General features: G+C 39.6%; 1 long non-coding RNA gene across 1 annotated transcript in view; it reads right to left on the reverse strand.

Moving 5' to 3' along the window:
- Positions 1-4,314: 4,314 nt before the first annotated feature.
- Positions 4,315-12,936, reverse strand: part of LOC138292345 (uncharacterized) — a 159,001-nt gene continuing 150,379 nt past the window's right edge. Inside the window, exon 3 of the long non-coding RNA XR_011202656.1 lies at positions 4,315-4,450. This is a non-coding gene — a long non-coding RNA (uncharacterized lncRNA). The remainder of the gene's footprint in view (positions 4,451-12,936) is intronic.

Genomic DNA, 12,936 nt, shown 5'->3' on the forward strand with positions numbered 1-12,936 from the left:
GGCGCAGCTGCCATTTTTCGTTTAAGAGGTTGTAGCTTTATAACTACTCTTTGTATGGGGCATGCTTAGCCAAAGAGCCTACTTCCTGGATCTGGAGACTGCCCGTGGAGGAATGGGCCAGCTTGATATGGATGTTTCTTTTTTACCTTTTGTCAATGTCACAGATAAGGAACCAGTTTCTGAAGTAGTGACACTGTACTGATGCTGCACTTCCCGGACGTCATTCCTGTGGCTTTTAACTTACACATTAACGGTTGTGGTCTCACTTCATAACATGTTGGCCACCTGAGACATACAACTCTGGCATCCCCTTAAATGTGAGGTTTGGTTCACTGAATCACAATGTGTATCCCGGGGGCTCCCAAAGAACGAGAACTCTAGATAAAAGGGAGAAAGGAGAAAGGATAGTGATGACCAGTAATCCTAAACACTGGGACAGTACTATGCATAAGACTCACGGGAATCTCAAAAGTCAAGTTAAAAAACTTTCAATTTCATCATACAATGCAGTGGCAATGCCAATGTAAAGAAATAGGTGTTGAGCATAATTTGATAAATGCAATGCCATGTGCCCGCATAAGACTTAGCACATAAATTAATGGGTTTCTTATTAAAGATATTTAGGGGCACATTTGCTTAGCCTCTGTGTCACCCTAGTGCTACAACACAAAAGGGATTGCAAAGGCTTATTTGGGATTTACAAAGCCACGCAAGGCCTGATTTGTGTGGCCTTGCATGACTTAGTAGAGAAACTTGATGCAATGCAGCAACTTGCGCTGCGTTACATTACATTTCCTAGTGGTAGGCAATCCATGGGTGGAGCTTTCTCCCATGGATTTCACACAATTACAGATTTATTAAGATTTGTAAAGTTAGAATTGAGTGAAACTGGTACAGCTACCACAGAACACACAAAATATTTTACTTTTCTCATTATTTTCTCTATGTGTGATGCATTCTTCAAACCTGTTGACCTGCACAGAATTCTACCCAAGTTGTTATAATAAACCCTAATAAGCTCATGATTGGTCAGCCTATGGGGTGGTTTCATTTCTACCAATCGACAACTAAATTGATGACCTAGAACACAACAAATCTACACTAATTATAACATTTTCCTCCAAAGTATCATTGCTTCTTCCGTCTCGTCTGTAACTCCATTGTTTCGTCACCTTTCGAATATCTTGTTCTCAGGAAGAAAGTTTCAGGGTTTCGATTCACTTCCATCCTCGAGGAAAGACCAGATATTAGTAACATTCTCAAACAATAGAACATTTCAACTTAAGCAATACTTGGTTAAGACATGACCTTGTAAGACATAATGCTGCAACCCACTAGGGGTAGCTGCGGGCACATCTACACAAACTTCGAAGACACTTTTATGAAAGCTTTGAATCATGGATAATAAGCACAGCGTCTGAATATTATTTTGCTTAGCCAAGAACAGAAAAACAAACATTTTCAAAAGTCACTCGCTTTGCATGTTAGTTCATTACACATTTTAGAATGAAAATCATTAATAAACATGTTAGAAAATTCACACTCTCACAATCCATTCTCTGATGACTATTCATGTCATCACATCAATCTATAATAAATTTATTTATTGTCATTAGATTCAAAATTTTGTCTCGTTCATTCTCAAATTATTTATTTTTCGTCTTTTATTTCTTTTGTAAAATTTATTCATTTGTATTTCAAAACTTCTTCTATTCTTCTCCAATTTTCTTCTCTGAACACATTTTATCACTTTATCTGTTCCACAAATTCCAATTAAACAAAACACAATTATTGACACCCATTTTGCTATTGTCAAAATAACATTTCTTCCCACATTGCTAAACCAATTTCCCACAGCTTCAATCCCTTTTCCAGCCTTCTCCCACACTGTAGTTTCTGTTAGTTCTTTTAGATCCTTACTATTAGTGTTTGTTACATTAGTAATTAACTCCTTGACTTAACCCGAGGTATCAGGAATGTAAGAGCAACAATGATTAGAACCTAATAATTTACGAACTCCACCCTCTTTCGCCAAAGGAATGTCTAACGCACGGCGATTCAGAAGTGCCATAGCTGTTGTAGCAGCCAATGCTGTATCCAGAAGAATAATAGCTCCGGAATATCTTGTCAACATGTTATCTACTATTGTAGACAACTTCTGAATCTTAATCGAATTTAGGACTACTCCCACTGAAGGAATTATAGCCCCAAATATGTCTCCCGCAATGCTAGAAATTGTTTCTCGCTTGTGTCTCATTTGGAATTTCATTGACTCTGGAATCTTACTCAAGTCTTCCAACTGATAGGTTTTTGGAAAGACTCTTCCCAAATAACATGTTAGATATCACCCTCTAGAAAGACGGTAATGTGCATTTCTTCCACAAATATAGTAAATCCCAGGTATTGGAGGATCCTGTCCATTCATCATAAAATCTCGCTTACTCTTAAACATAAACACATGTCTAGAGTCACTCTTTCCAACAAACACTCTATCATTTTCACTCCAAGGTCAATGTATACAAAGTTTTCCTACATGCTCAGCATCTATTGTTAGTTTACCTTGTATAGTAATGTCAGTATAAGCATAATCTATTCCAGGCTTTCTACTTAAGATTCCCTTATCCACCTTTGCCTTTATTTCTCTCCTTCTGTCTTCTGTATTATCTAAGAACTTATTTTCTACTGCTGTTAGTAAACAAGTTAGGTTATTACGATGCGCAAAGGCTGTACCAAAAGTTAAAGTAGGTTCAAAGAAGTCTCTCATAATCACTATGTTATTTTCTTTGGCTATTTTATTCAAATATCCTATGACAGTACAAAAGACAATACCATATCATAGCTTGAATAACAATATTGAATATATTCTTAATTATAAAAATGCGTTAGCAAAAAGACTAAAACTTATAGCATATGTCACGGGCAAGCTGTGATACATAGTTCCTCCTTCCACTGAAGCCGGAATCTGCGTACATACATAACAATCAGTCGCATCCATCACCTCAACATACTCAAGCAATAAGCGACAGAAAACATTAGAAGAAAGCTCCTTCTCCTCATGTAAGTATTTGACATCTATCCTAAATCTATCTTTCCTTAGTGACTTATCAGCCAACTCTAGAGAACTTATTTTCGCAGTCTGATTAGCTCCATGCATCTCATAAACAGACACTCCCACGAACAACAATAAACATATCAACACACTCATTACCGCTAAACCAATACCAAACACTTTACAACAACTAATCCTACAGTTTTGTTGAGTGAGTTACTCATTTTTTTTCTATGTTAGGTAAAAAAAAAAATTAAAAATGCAAAAATATACATGAACACTTCAAAAACTTCAAAAATCCCTCCTAATTTTTTATTTTTCATTTCATTAACTCTTGGACAGCTCCTTTGTCAAGTTCGGTATAGCAGTTCATCTAAACCAGTTATCTATTTGTCTTCTCCGGTAAATTTCATTATTTTTCTCTTCAGTATGAGTTTCAACTCTCAATTGTCATTTTCTTTATCAAAAGTCTCTTTTTGTGAATCTTCACGTTCCAATTTTCTAAGTCTCTGTCAAAATAATAACTCAAAAATTCTTCTTGCCAGCATTTAAGTATGCCCATTCAGGTCCAGCATATCTCCTATTTGAAACTCATTTTCTTTTCGGTCGTCTTCGAGTTTCACTATCTTCTCCACTAGTGTGTTCTTCTCCAGGCAATTTTTTCGTCTGGTATTGATGGTATTGCATCAACTTTTCCCCTTTCTGCAGTTTTCTCTGGCCAATTGTCTACTTTCAATCTTCCTTTTGTCAGTAATCTTCTCAATAATGAGTCTTCACTTGCCTTTGGTCCTTTCTCTTCGGACGTTCCCACAATTGGTTCTGGAAGAGTATAATCCACTTGGGCGGGACTATTCTCAATTCCTTTCCCAACGGGATCTGTCTCTTCTTCAGTTTGGTTTGACAAACCACCTGCTAATGAGGTCACCCTCGTCTGAGCAGATCTTTCTTCTGTTGTTTCTTGTGTTTCACTCTCATTCGAGGACACTCTCCTCGGATCAAAATCAGTCTTATTTCCTTCTTCTTGGGATGATTCTTCTACTCCTTTTGCAGCTTGCTCAACTTCTTCACTGTTCTGCTCTCTTTCATCTGTTATAAGAGTAGGTACATCTCTGTCATTCTCAAAATTTTGCTTACTTTCTGCTCCTTTGTTTTCAGTGTTCTCAACTGTTGGTAATCTCTAGAGTTCCTCTTCTCTTTCTGTTGGATCATGCACTTTTCTCGCACCCAATTTGGCAAGCCAGCACACTTCACAGCAGTCGTCGTAGTGAGCACAATCTGATATGGTCCCTTCCACCATGGTTCAAGGCAAGACTTTTGGATGTGCTTCAGTATAAGCACCCAGTCTCCGGCTCTCAGACTATGACCTTGACCTTGTATTTGTTGAGTTGTTGCAACTTCCACCTGATGAGAAAAAGACCGAACAACATCAGCCAGGCTTTTGCAATAATCTAGCACCATGTCATCTGTAATATTCACAAGTGTGTTTGCCGGTATTGCTGGCAATCTCATTGCTCTCCCCATCAAGATTTTGTGCAGGGGCAACCCAGTCTTTTTGTGAGGAGTAGTTCTCATTGACATGAGTAATAGAGGTAAAGCATCTGGCCATTTTAAATTTGTTGATGCACACACTTTGGCCAATCGTGATTTTAGTGTTCCATTCATTTTCCCTACAAGACCTGAAGATTCTGAGCGGCAGCTGCAATGTAATCGCTGCTGGATATTTAATGCCGAAAAAAGCAATTTTATCAACTCATTATTGAAATGTGTACCCCTTTCTGAGTCAATTGAATCCAGAAAAACAAAACGTGGAATTAGTTCTCACAAAAGCAGTTTAGCCACAGTAAGACTGTCATTTCTCCTTGTTGGGTAAGCCTTAATCCAATGACTGAAAATGCACACAATCGCCAACACGTATTTCAAGCCAGCACATGCAGGCATCTCAGTGAAATCCATCTGCATTCTACTGAATGAACCTCCTGACACACCTATGTGACCCAAGTTGACAATTGTTCCTTTGCCGACATTCATCTGATGACAAATTATGCACCTATGGCACACCAGCTCTGCCACTTGTCTGAATTTTGGATTATACCAGAACTGTTTAAAACTCCTGATCATCGCATCTCTTCCAATATGCATTTGACCATGGTAGTACCTTGCCACTTGCGTCAGTAAACTGTTTGGCAAGACTACCTTTCCCTATATTGTTACCCAAATTTCATCCTCCCTTTGTATGCATCAATGTCTAATCCAATCTCGCCTTTCTTCTTCCGGAACATTGTTCTGTATTGCTTTCAACTCATCTAATATCTCCACTATCTCCATAGTAAATTTTACATGAATTTCTTCATTTTCAGACATCAATTCCCAATTTCATTTAAATTAAATCCCATTTAGAGCACAACATTTTGCAACTTGGTCTGCATAAGCATTTCCCAATGTTACATAATCTTGTCCTCTCTGGTGTGCACTGCATTTGACCACAGCAATTTTCTCAGGTTTCTGTACTGCTTGTAACAAGTCATGTATTCTCTCCCCATTTCTCACAGGTGAACCTGAATAAATCAGGAACCCTCTCAGTGACCAAATTTGCCAAGAATCATATACAATACCAAATCCGTATCAGCTATCTGTATAGATTGTCACTTTCACTTGATCTGGTAATTGATATGCTCTGGGAAGAGCCACCAACTGAGACTTGTGCAGATATCACTCCTTTAAGCCAGGAAGCTTCTAATATGCCTGGGACTGTACACACTGCATACCCTGCTCTTAATGCACCTCTGTTATCTCGTAAGCAGGAACCATCAACTAAAATAATGTGATCATTGTCTTCCAGACAAGTGTCTTTGATGTCATCTCTTGGTTTAGTACATAATTCTGTCACTTACAAACAATCATGTTCAACATCATCTATGTTAGACAGATCTTCCCCCTCATTTGGTAATAGAGTTGCTGGGGTAAGCACTGTGCACCTTTTTATTGTCACATTTGGTGCCCCATGAATTACTGTTTCATATTGTGTCAGTCTTGCATTTGTCAAATACTGTGTCTTTGACCAGGTTAATAGAAATTATATTGAATTAGGTACCATCACTGTCAGAGGATAACCCATCACAATATTTTCACTTTGAGGTATACTCTGCTCAACTGCTGCAACTTCTCTCAAGCATCCTGGTAGGGCTGCTGCAACATTATCTAAGGTAGCTGAAAAATATGCTACTGGGCTTGACACCATCATGTTTTTGTGTCAATACAGACAAAGAACATCCATCTCTTGCATGATGAAACAATAGGAAAGGTTTTGTGTAATCAGGCATACTTAAAGGTGGTGCTTGACACAAACTCTCTCTTAGCTCAGTAAAAGCTCTCACGCACTCCTCATCCATCATTATAGGATCTGAAACATCCTTATGTGTCAATCTTTGCAATGGCTTTGAAACAGGTGAAAAATTCGGGATCCACTGTCCACAATAACCTACCATTTCCAAAAACATTCTCAACTCTTTTTGTGAATTTGGCATTTTCATTTTCATTATTGCCGCCACTCTCTCTCTGGAAATTCTCATCGATCCTTTATCAATCAAATGTGCCAAATATTTCACCTCTTTTTGACAATACTGCAACTTAGCAGGAGAAACTTTATGACCATTGTCTCCCAGAAAGCTCAACAATGCAATTGTATCCTCTTGGCAGCCTTCCTTTGTTTTTGAGGCTATCAACAAATCATCAATGTACTGTGCTAAAGTTGACTGCTAAGGCATTACCAACGACTCCAGGTCCTTTTTCAAAATCTGATTCAAAATCTGATTGAATCTGATGGTGACTCTGAAAACCCCTGAGGAATCCTACACCAACAGTAGACTCTAGTCAGGAATTTGAAACAAAAGAGATGTCTGCTGTCCTCATGAAGAGGTACTAAAAAGAAAGCTTGACACAAATCAATGACTGTGAACCATTCTGCATCACATGGAATCTGAAACATTATCACTGCTGGATTTGGTATAACCGGACAACACTTCACCACAATGTCATTTATTCTTCTCAAATCCTGAACCAAACTTATTTTTCTATTTGGCTTTTTCAAACCCATGATTGGTGAATTACATGGACTGCTCAACACTTCTTTTAAAACTCCTTGCTCTAAAAATTGTTCTATCAGTGGTCTTATCCCTTCTATTATTTCATCTGTCATTGGGTATTGAGCAGTTTGTGGAAACACCACATTCTCTTTCATTACTACTTTGACTCCCTCAACTCATTTAATCAAACCAATGTCTTTTCCTGAAAAGTCCAAAACCTTCGGTCTAACCCTTTCCTGCAAATCATTTGGCAAATCTTTCTTCTCAAAAACTGGAAAGAAATTGATTAAGTCTTTCAAATTATGCTCTTTGTTTGTCTCCTCTTTGTCCATTGACTGATCATCCTCCACATTCAATAAAGCTAGTTACAACCTTTCATTCTCTTCCCTACATCAACTGGCAAATCTTCCTCATCAACGCTATTGGTCTCCATTCCAATTCCCTTCCTTGAACACATAATCGAACAATTTATCTTGCACAGTAAGTCTCTTCCCAACAGTGATACTCGGCTGGAGTCACAAACAACAAAACTATGATAGTCTCTAAAATGTCCAATGATCACAAGAACTGGTTCTGTAAGAGCATTAACCATTTGTTTATTTGCAACACCTACTATCTGCACTGTCCTCTCAGAAACAGATATGTCTGGTACCTCTACTGTCCTTATCATTGAGCGTGTCTCTCCTGTGTCGACCAAGAAACTAACCTCATGGGCATGTACTTCACCCTCCACATAAGGACCTCTCTGATCCACATCTAATAATGCAGCCATCATATACTCCTCATCTGAGCTATCCAAAGGCCATTTAGCATTTACTTAATTCTCTCTTTGTAAGGGAAACTGTTCAACTGTTTTTGCACTTTTGTTTGGACTCTGATTCGTGACCACTTGCAAAAGCATAACCTGTTGCTGTTCCATTGGGCTCTGTATCAATTGAACTTGTCTCGGTAAATGCATTTGCTGTACAGTCACCATCTGCACCTGGCGCTGCATTCGTTGTATTTGTGGTATTTGTATCTGCTGTACCTGACTTTGTACATTTTGCATTTGTTGCACCGGCTGAAAAAGCTGAAAACCTTGCATATTATTCACATTATTCTGAAAATATCCATTTTGACCTCCCACCTAGGTCCTCTCATGCCCTGAAATTAATTGACACCATTTGTTTGCTGAACCATTCCTCCATGACCCAACATTGGACACTGCCTCTACCAATGTCCCAGCAATCTGCAAACATGACAAGGTAACACTTTTCGCCACTGCTGCTCATCCTGCATCACCACTGAACTCAAATCTACATTTCTATTAACCACTGGAAGCATCATTCCACCTCGACCTCTACCGCGACCTTGACTCGGAAATAAACCATTTCCCTGTGGCAGTTGTTGAAAATTTCCTTGCAATCCTGTCTGCGCAGCCTTAATCTGCATCACCATTGCCTTTTCTTTCAGCTTCTTCTGCTTCAACTCAATTTCATCACTCCAGTATTTAGTATACTGAAAAACTTCATCTATCTGCTTTGCTTGGCAACATATCAAATGATTTTTGATCATTTGACTCACTTCTGGTTTCAACCCATCAACGAATCTGAACACCAACGATTCATGTTTTCTTTTTCAATAGTTTCTGCACCACTAAATTGTTTGAATGCCTACAGAAATCTTTCATAGTACGCATAAACTGACTCCCTCCCTTCCTGCATTGTTCTATCTATGCGCTGCCAATCAACATTTTTCGCAAAACTCTTGTTTTCAGAAACTCAATGACTTTATAGTATTATTTCATTACTTCAGGAGATGGTGCACCAGTTTTCAAGTCTCTTTGCGGTTCACTCGTCGGCCAATCAACACTCCTTTCACATTCGATCCACAAATCTGCTGGAAACATAGGGGGTGATTCTTACCTTGGCGGGCGGCGGAGGCCGCCCGCCAAAGTACCCCCGCCAGAACACCGCACCGCGGTCGTCAGACCGCTGCGGTGATTCTGGGTTTTCCACTGGGCTGGCGGGCGACCGCCAAAAGGCCGCCCGCCAGCCCAGTGGAAAACAACCTTCCCACGAGGACGCCGGCTCTGAATGGAGCCGGCGGAGTGGGAAGGTGCGACGGGTGCAGTGGCACCAGTCGCGTATTTCAGTGTCTGCAAAGCAGACACTGAAATACAAAGTGGGGCCCTCTTACGGGGGCCCCTGCAGTGCCCATGCCCATGCCAGTGCCCATGCCTGTTGGCGGTGCTCCCGCCAACCCTGGCCCTGGCGGTCCATGACCGCCGGGGTCAGAATGACCCCCATAATGTCAAAAAGTGTATTCAAGTCTTCCCATGGACACTAAAAGTTTCACAAACCTATCTGTCTGCTGATACCACTCCACTGGCTTCTCTCTCAGTCTTGGGTAATCATTTGTAAAAACGTATAATATCACTTCTATTCCAGGGTACATGTATAAAATTCCCTCCTGGGGTTTCTCTCATTGGTAACATTTTACTGCATCTCCTGCCTGTGCCCCATCATCTTTCTTTGGTCTTTCTCTTTTCCTGTCCCATTTACTCTCCCATTTATCCAATGCCCTCCAAATCTGCACTTTCTCAAGTAACTCTTGGAGATGTGTTCTCATCCCTGCAGATCTCATGTGAGTAAAGTCTTCTTCCTCCAAATTCAATCTATAACTCCTTTTCAGTGTTTTCATTTCTGTCAAACCAATGCCGTAATCATCTGCTAAGTCTTGTAACTTTTGATAAACTCTGTTTGCTTCCTTTGTAATGACTTTACATAGATATCTCAATTGCCCTTCGGTATATGAGTCAAGTCTGTTCACCCCCATGGTTCCCTCTAAATGTTCGCTCCCTTCCATGTTTAATCTCACCCTGTTTGTTGTTTCCTCTTTATCTTTTCTCTCGTGTTGTTTTGGGTGGTTTAAATCTTCCAACCATTCTGTGATTTATTGTGCAGACAAGCCTTTCAGTAATGATCCATTGGCTTGTATGCCTACTCCTCGCCCTTGCCCTGAACTCGTACCTGGTTGTGGAGCAGTTGTTCCCGAATCCTCAACAGGTGACAAATCTATTAAAGAATTTGTCTCATTTAAACTTAGTCCTGTCTATTCTGCATATTTATCAGTAAATTCTCTCCACTATTGTCCTCTCAAACATATAATGGAGTTACTGGACCCATCGTAATAGGTACAGTAATTGCATCTGGATTCATCAGTGTTCCAGCTCTCGGTGTTTGTCCTGCACTCATGCTCTGCATCTGTGAAATCTGTATATCTACAGGTTCTCTTAAATTCATCCCTTGGAGACCCTGCGACAGTACGATATTCACAGTTGTTCTCACTGTCTGGACCTCTGGCTGTATCTCAGGGATGTTCATTTCGAACTGTTGTCTGTTGCTCAATGAATCATTAAAACTACTCTGCATCTGAACTCTCTCATGACTTAGGTTACTCCTGACTGATTCTGAAGTCAATGATGCAATAGGAATTATATTACTAATAGTGCTCCCATTTAATCCATTACCATTCTGCTGTCTCACATCTGGTGGAAGATATGTTTCTACAACATGGTTAACTATCTCATCTTCCACCATTTTATTGTCATTGAACATGACTTGTTTCGGCTCTTTCATATTCTGTTCTAATGGACCCTTCTTCTTTTTCTTACCATCTTTTGTCTTAACCTCATCCTCATATGTTCTCGCTGGAAATGATCTGACCCCATGTAACATATCTTTTCTCCACCTTTTCTGTTCCTCATCCCACACAACTTCAGACAATGTATTTTCTACCCTTCTCATTTTCTTTTCAAATTTTAAACCCTGTTGCTGTTTTGCTATCAGCTCCCATACTGCTAATGCTTCGTATAACGCTGGCCTCGGTAGAGGTATTAGACTGTACATCTTTGATCTCAAATTATCCAGAACTCTTAAATTGAACGTACCATGTTCTGGAAAAGCTAGACAACCTTCCTTCTTTGTAATCTTGACCCAATGTTTCAACCAAAGACATGCCACTGCACCTCTCTTCTCAAACACGATATATGCTGGAGTATTCTCTGGCGGACAAATCTCTCCTTCTAGTATCAGAATGTACTCATCACCCCTCAATGCACATCTCAAAGCTTTGAAAAATGTAATTTCGAACTGAATTTATTCCAACACGATATCCACAGCAAAAATTATTTTCAAACTCAATTAAACAAAGCAAATACAAGCAGTAAACAAAAGTTAAAGAAAGAATAACCAATCATGAAAAGTGACTACGATCCCACAATTCTCTTCGACCCCATCGCCTTCCAATCGCATTACTCTATTGTTGGGCTGATTGACGAATCTAAGTGCAACTCCTTCTTGCTAATCAACCAATCCCAGCGCAGCAACACTACGTCATACCCACACATTCATCCCCTTTCACTGAGACACTGACAAAGTCTGTCGTACTAATCTTTCACTACTCACACGCAAAATCAACACAATATTAATTTGCGAGCTACCTTAAAAATAAGAAAACAAATTTGCTCATTTACTACAGGTAGGGTAACGCAAACGCTTCAAAACCTTCCAAAGAAACCTTGAGCTTTCGCCTCCTCTCTTTTCACAGTTCCCACAATCGTGAGAAAATTCGACCTGTGAACTTTACTTCTCCACTGTTCCTTGGATGATTGTCTAGTATACTTAGTAATCACCAACTCTTCAGTATAATTTCATTCACACCAATTTCTCACAAACTCGACATACCAATCACGACCGATCGGCGTACTAAATGAATGAATTACAACATATACCAAGTGTCTCTCTACACTTGTCAATATACTCCGGAGTCCCAGACCTCACTCCTTAGGTCTGTCATCAACAACCATGTGGATAATTTTTCCTGCATCAAGCGCCACACTCAAATGAAGAACCCCGTTTCCCTACTCTCATACCGATAGGAGAACACCCACTCCGTCTAATCTAATCATCTAATTCGATTATCTCTACTCCTCTAGACTCATATCCCACACAATCATCTGTAAATTACCTAAAGTAGTGCAAACGCAAACCACTTCATTTACCTCATTTAAATACAACCAAGCACCGCCAAAAACATACCCTTCAACCTAGGGGGTCTCCAAGAACCAGGAAAAGTCACTTAAGGCAACTAGCCACTCATTATGTCAAGTCCGTTTAACAATTTTGAATAAGGAAAAAAAGAAAGAAAGGACGATCCAACAATTTCAATGCACTCAAACCTCACAGATCCATTATGACATCAGTGTCATGTTCACTCCAATATTATTGGGGGTCACACCTGATAGATCCATTTAGCCCTGAAAGATAAAGTGCTCTTTTCATAGAAAAGGAGAACAGGCAAGTGTTTCTTATTGGCCCCACTAGTGAGTTATTACGTGCTAGGAAGGAAATAGTCAGACAGCCATGTCAGAGAATCTCTTATCAGCAGATAATATTGGAATGGAGCCTATGCCAAATCAATATCCACACACAAGAATTTGCATTTTACAATTATAAGGTCATTTAATATGCAGTACTCAACTTCATAATGAGTGTATCAGAGCTATTCTTATATAAACAATTTAGCAGATAATATGCAAATTATAACAAAGGTTAGGAGGCCCAAATCATATTTCCTAACTATTAGTCCATTTTCTAGTAATGTATCTAAAATTGCTTCAACCATACGACCTAAATGGCTGGATTAGTTCACTAAGCTTAAATTGAGCCAAGCTGGGAACAGTTTGCCTGCATGCCGTTTGCTGTCATCAGGTCAGTGATCAGAAATTTACTGGTCAGTATTTCCCCTCAGCAAATGACCATT

This window comes from Pleurodeles waltl, chromosome 4_2 (assembly GCF_031143425.1).
Source record: "Pleurodeles waltl isolate 20211129_DDA chromosome 4_2, aPleWal1.hap1.20221129, whole genome shotgun sequence".
Classification (NCBI taxonomy): Eukaryota; Metazoa; Chordata; class Amphibia; order Caudata; family Salamandridae; genus Pleurodeles; species Pleurodeles waltl.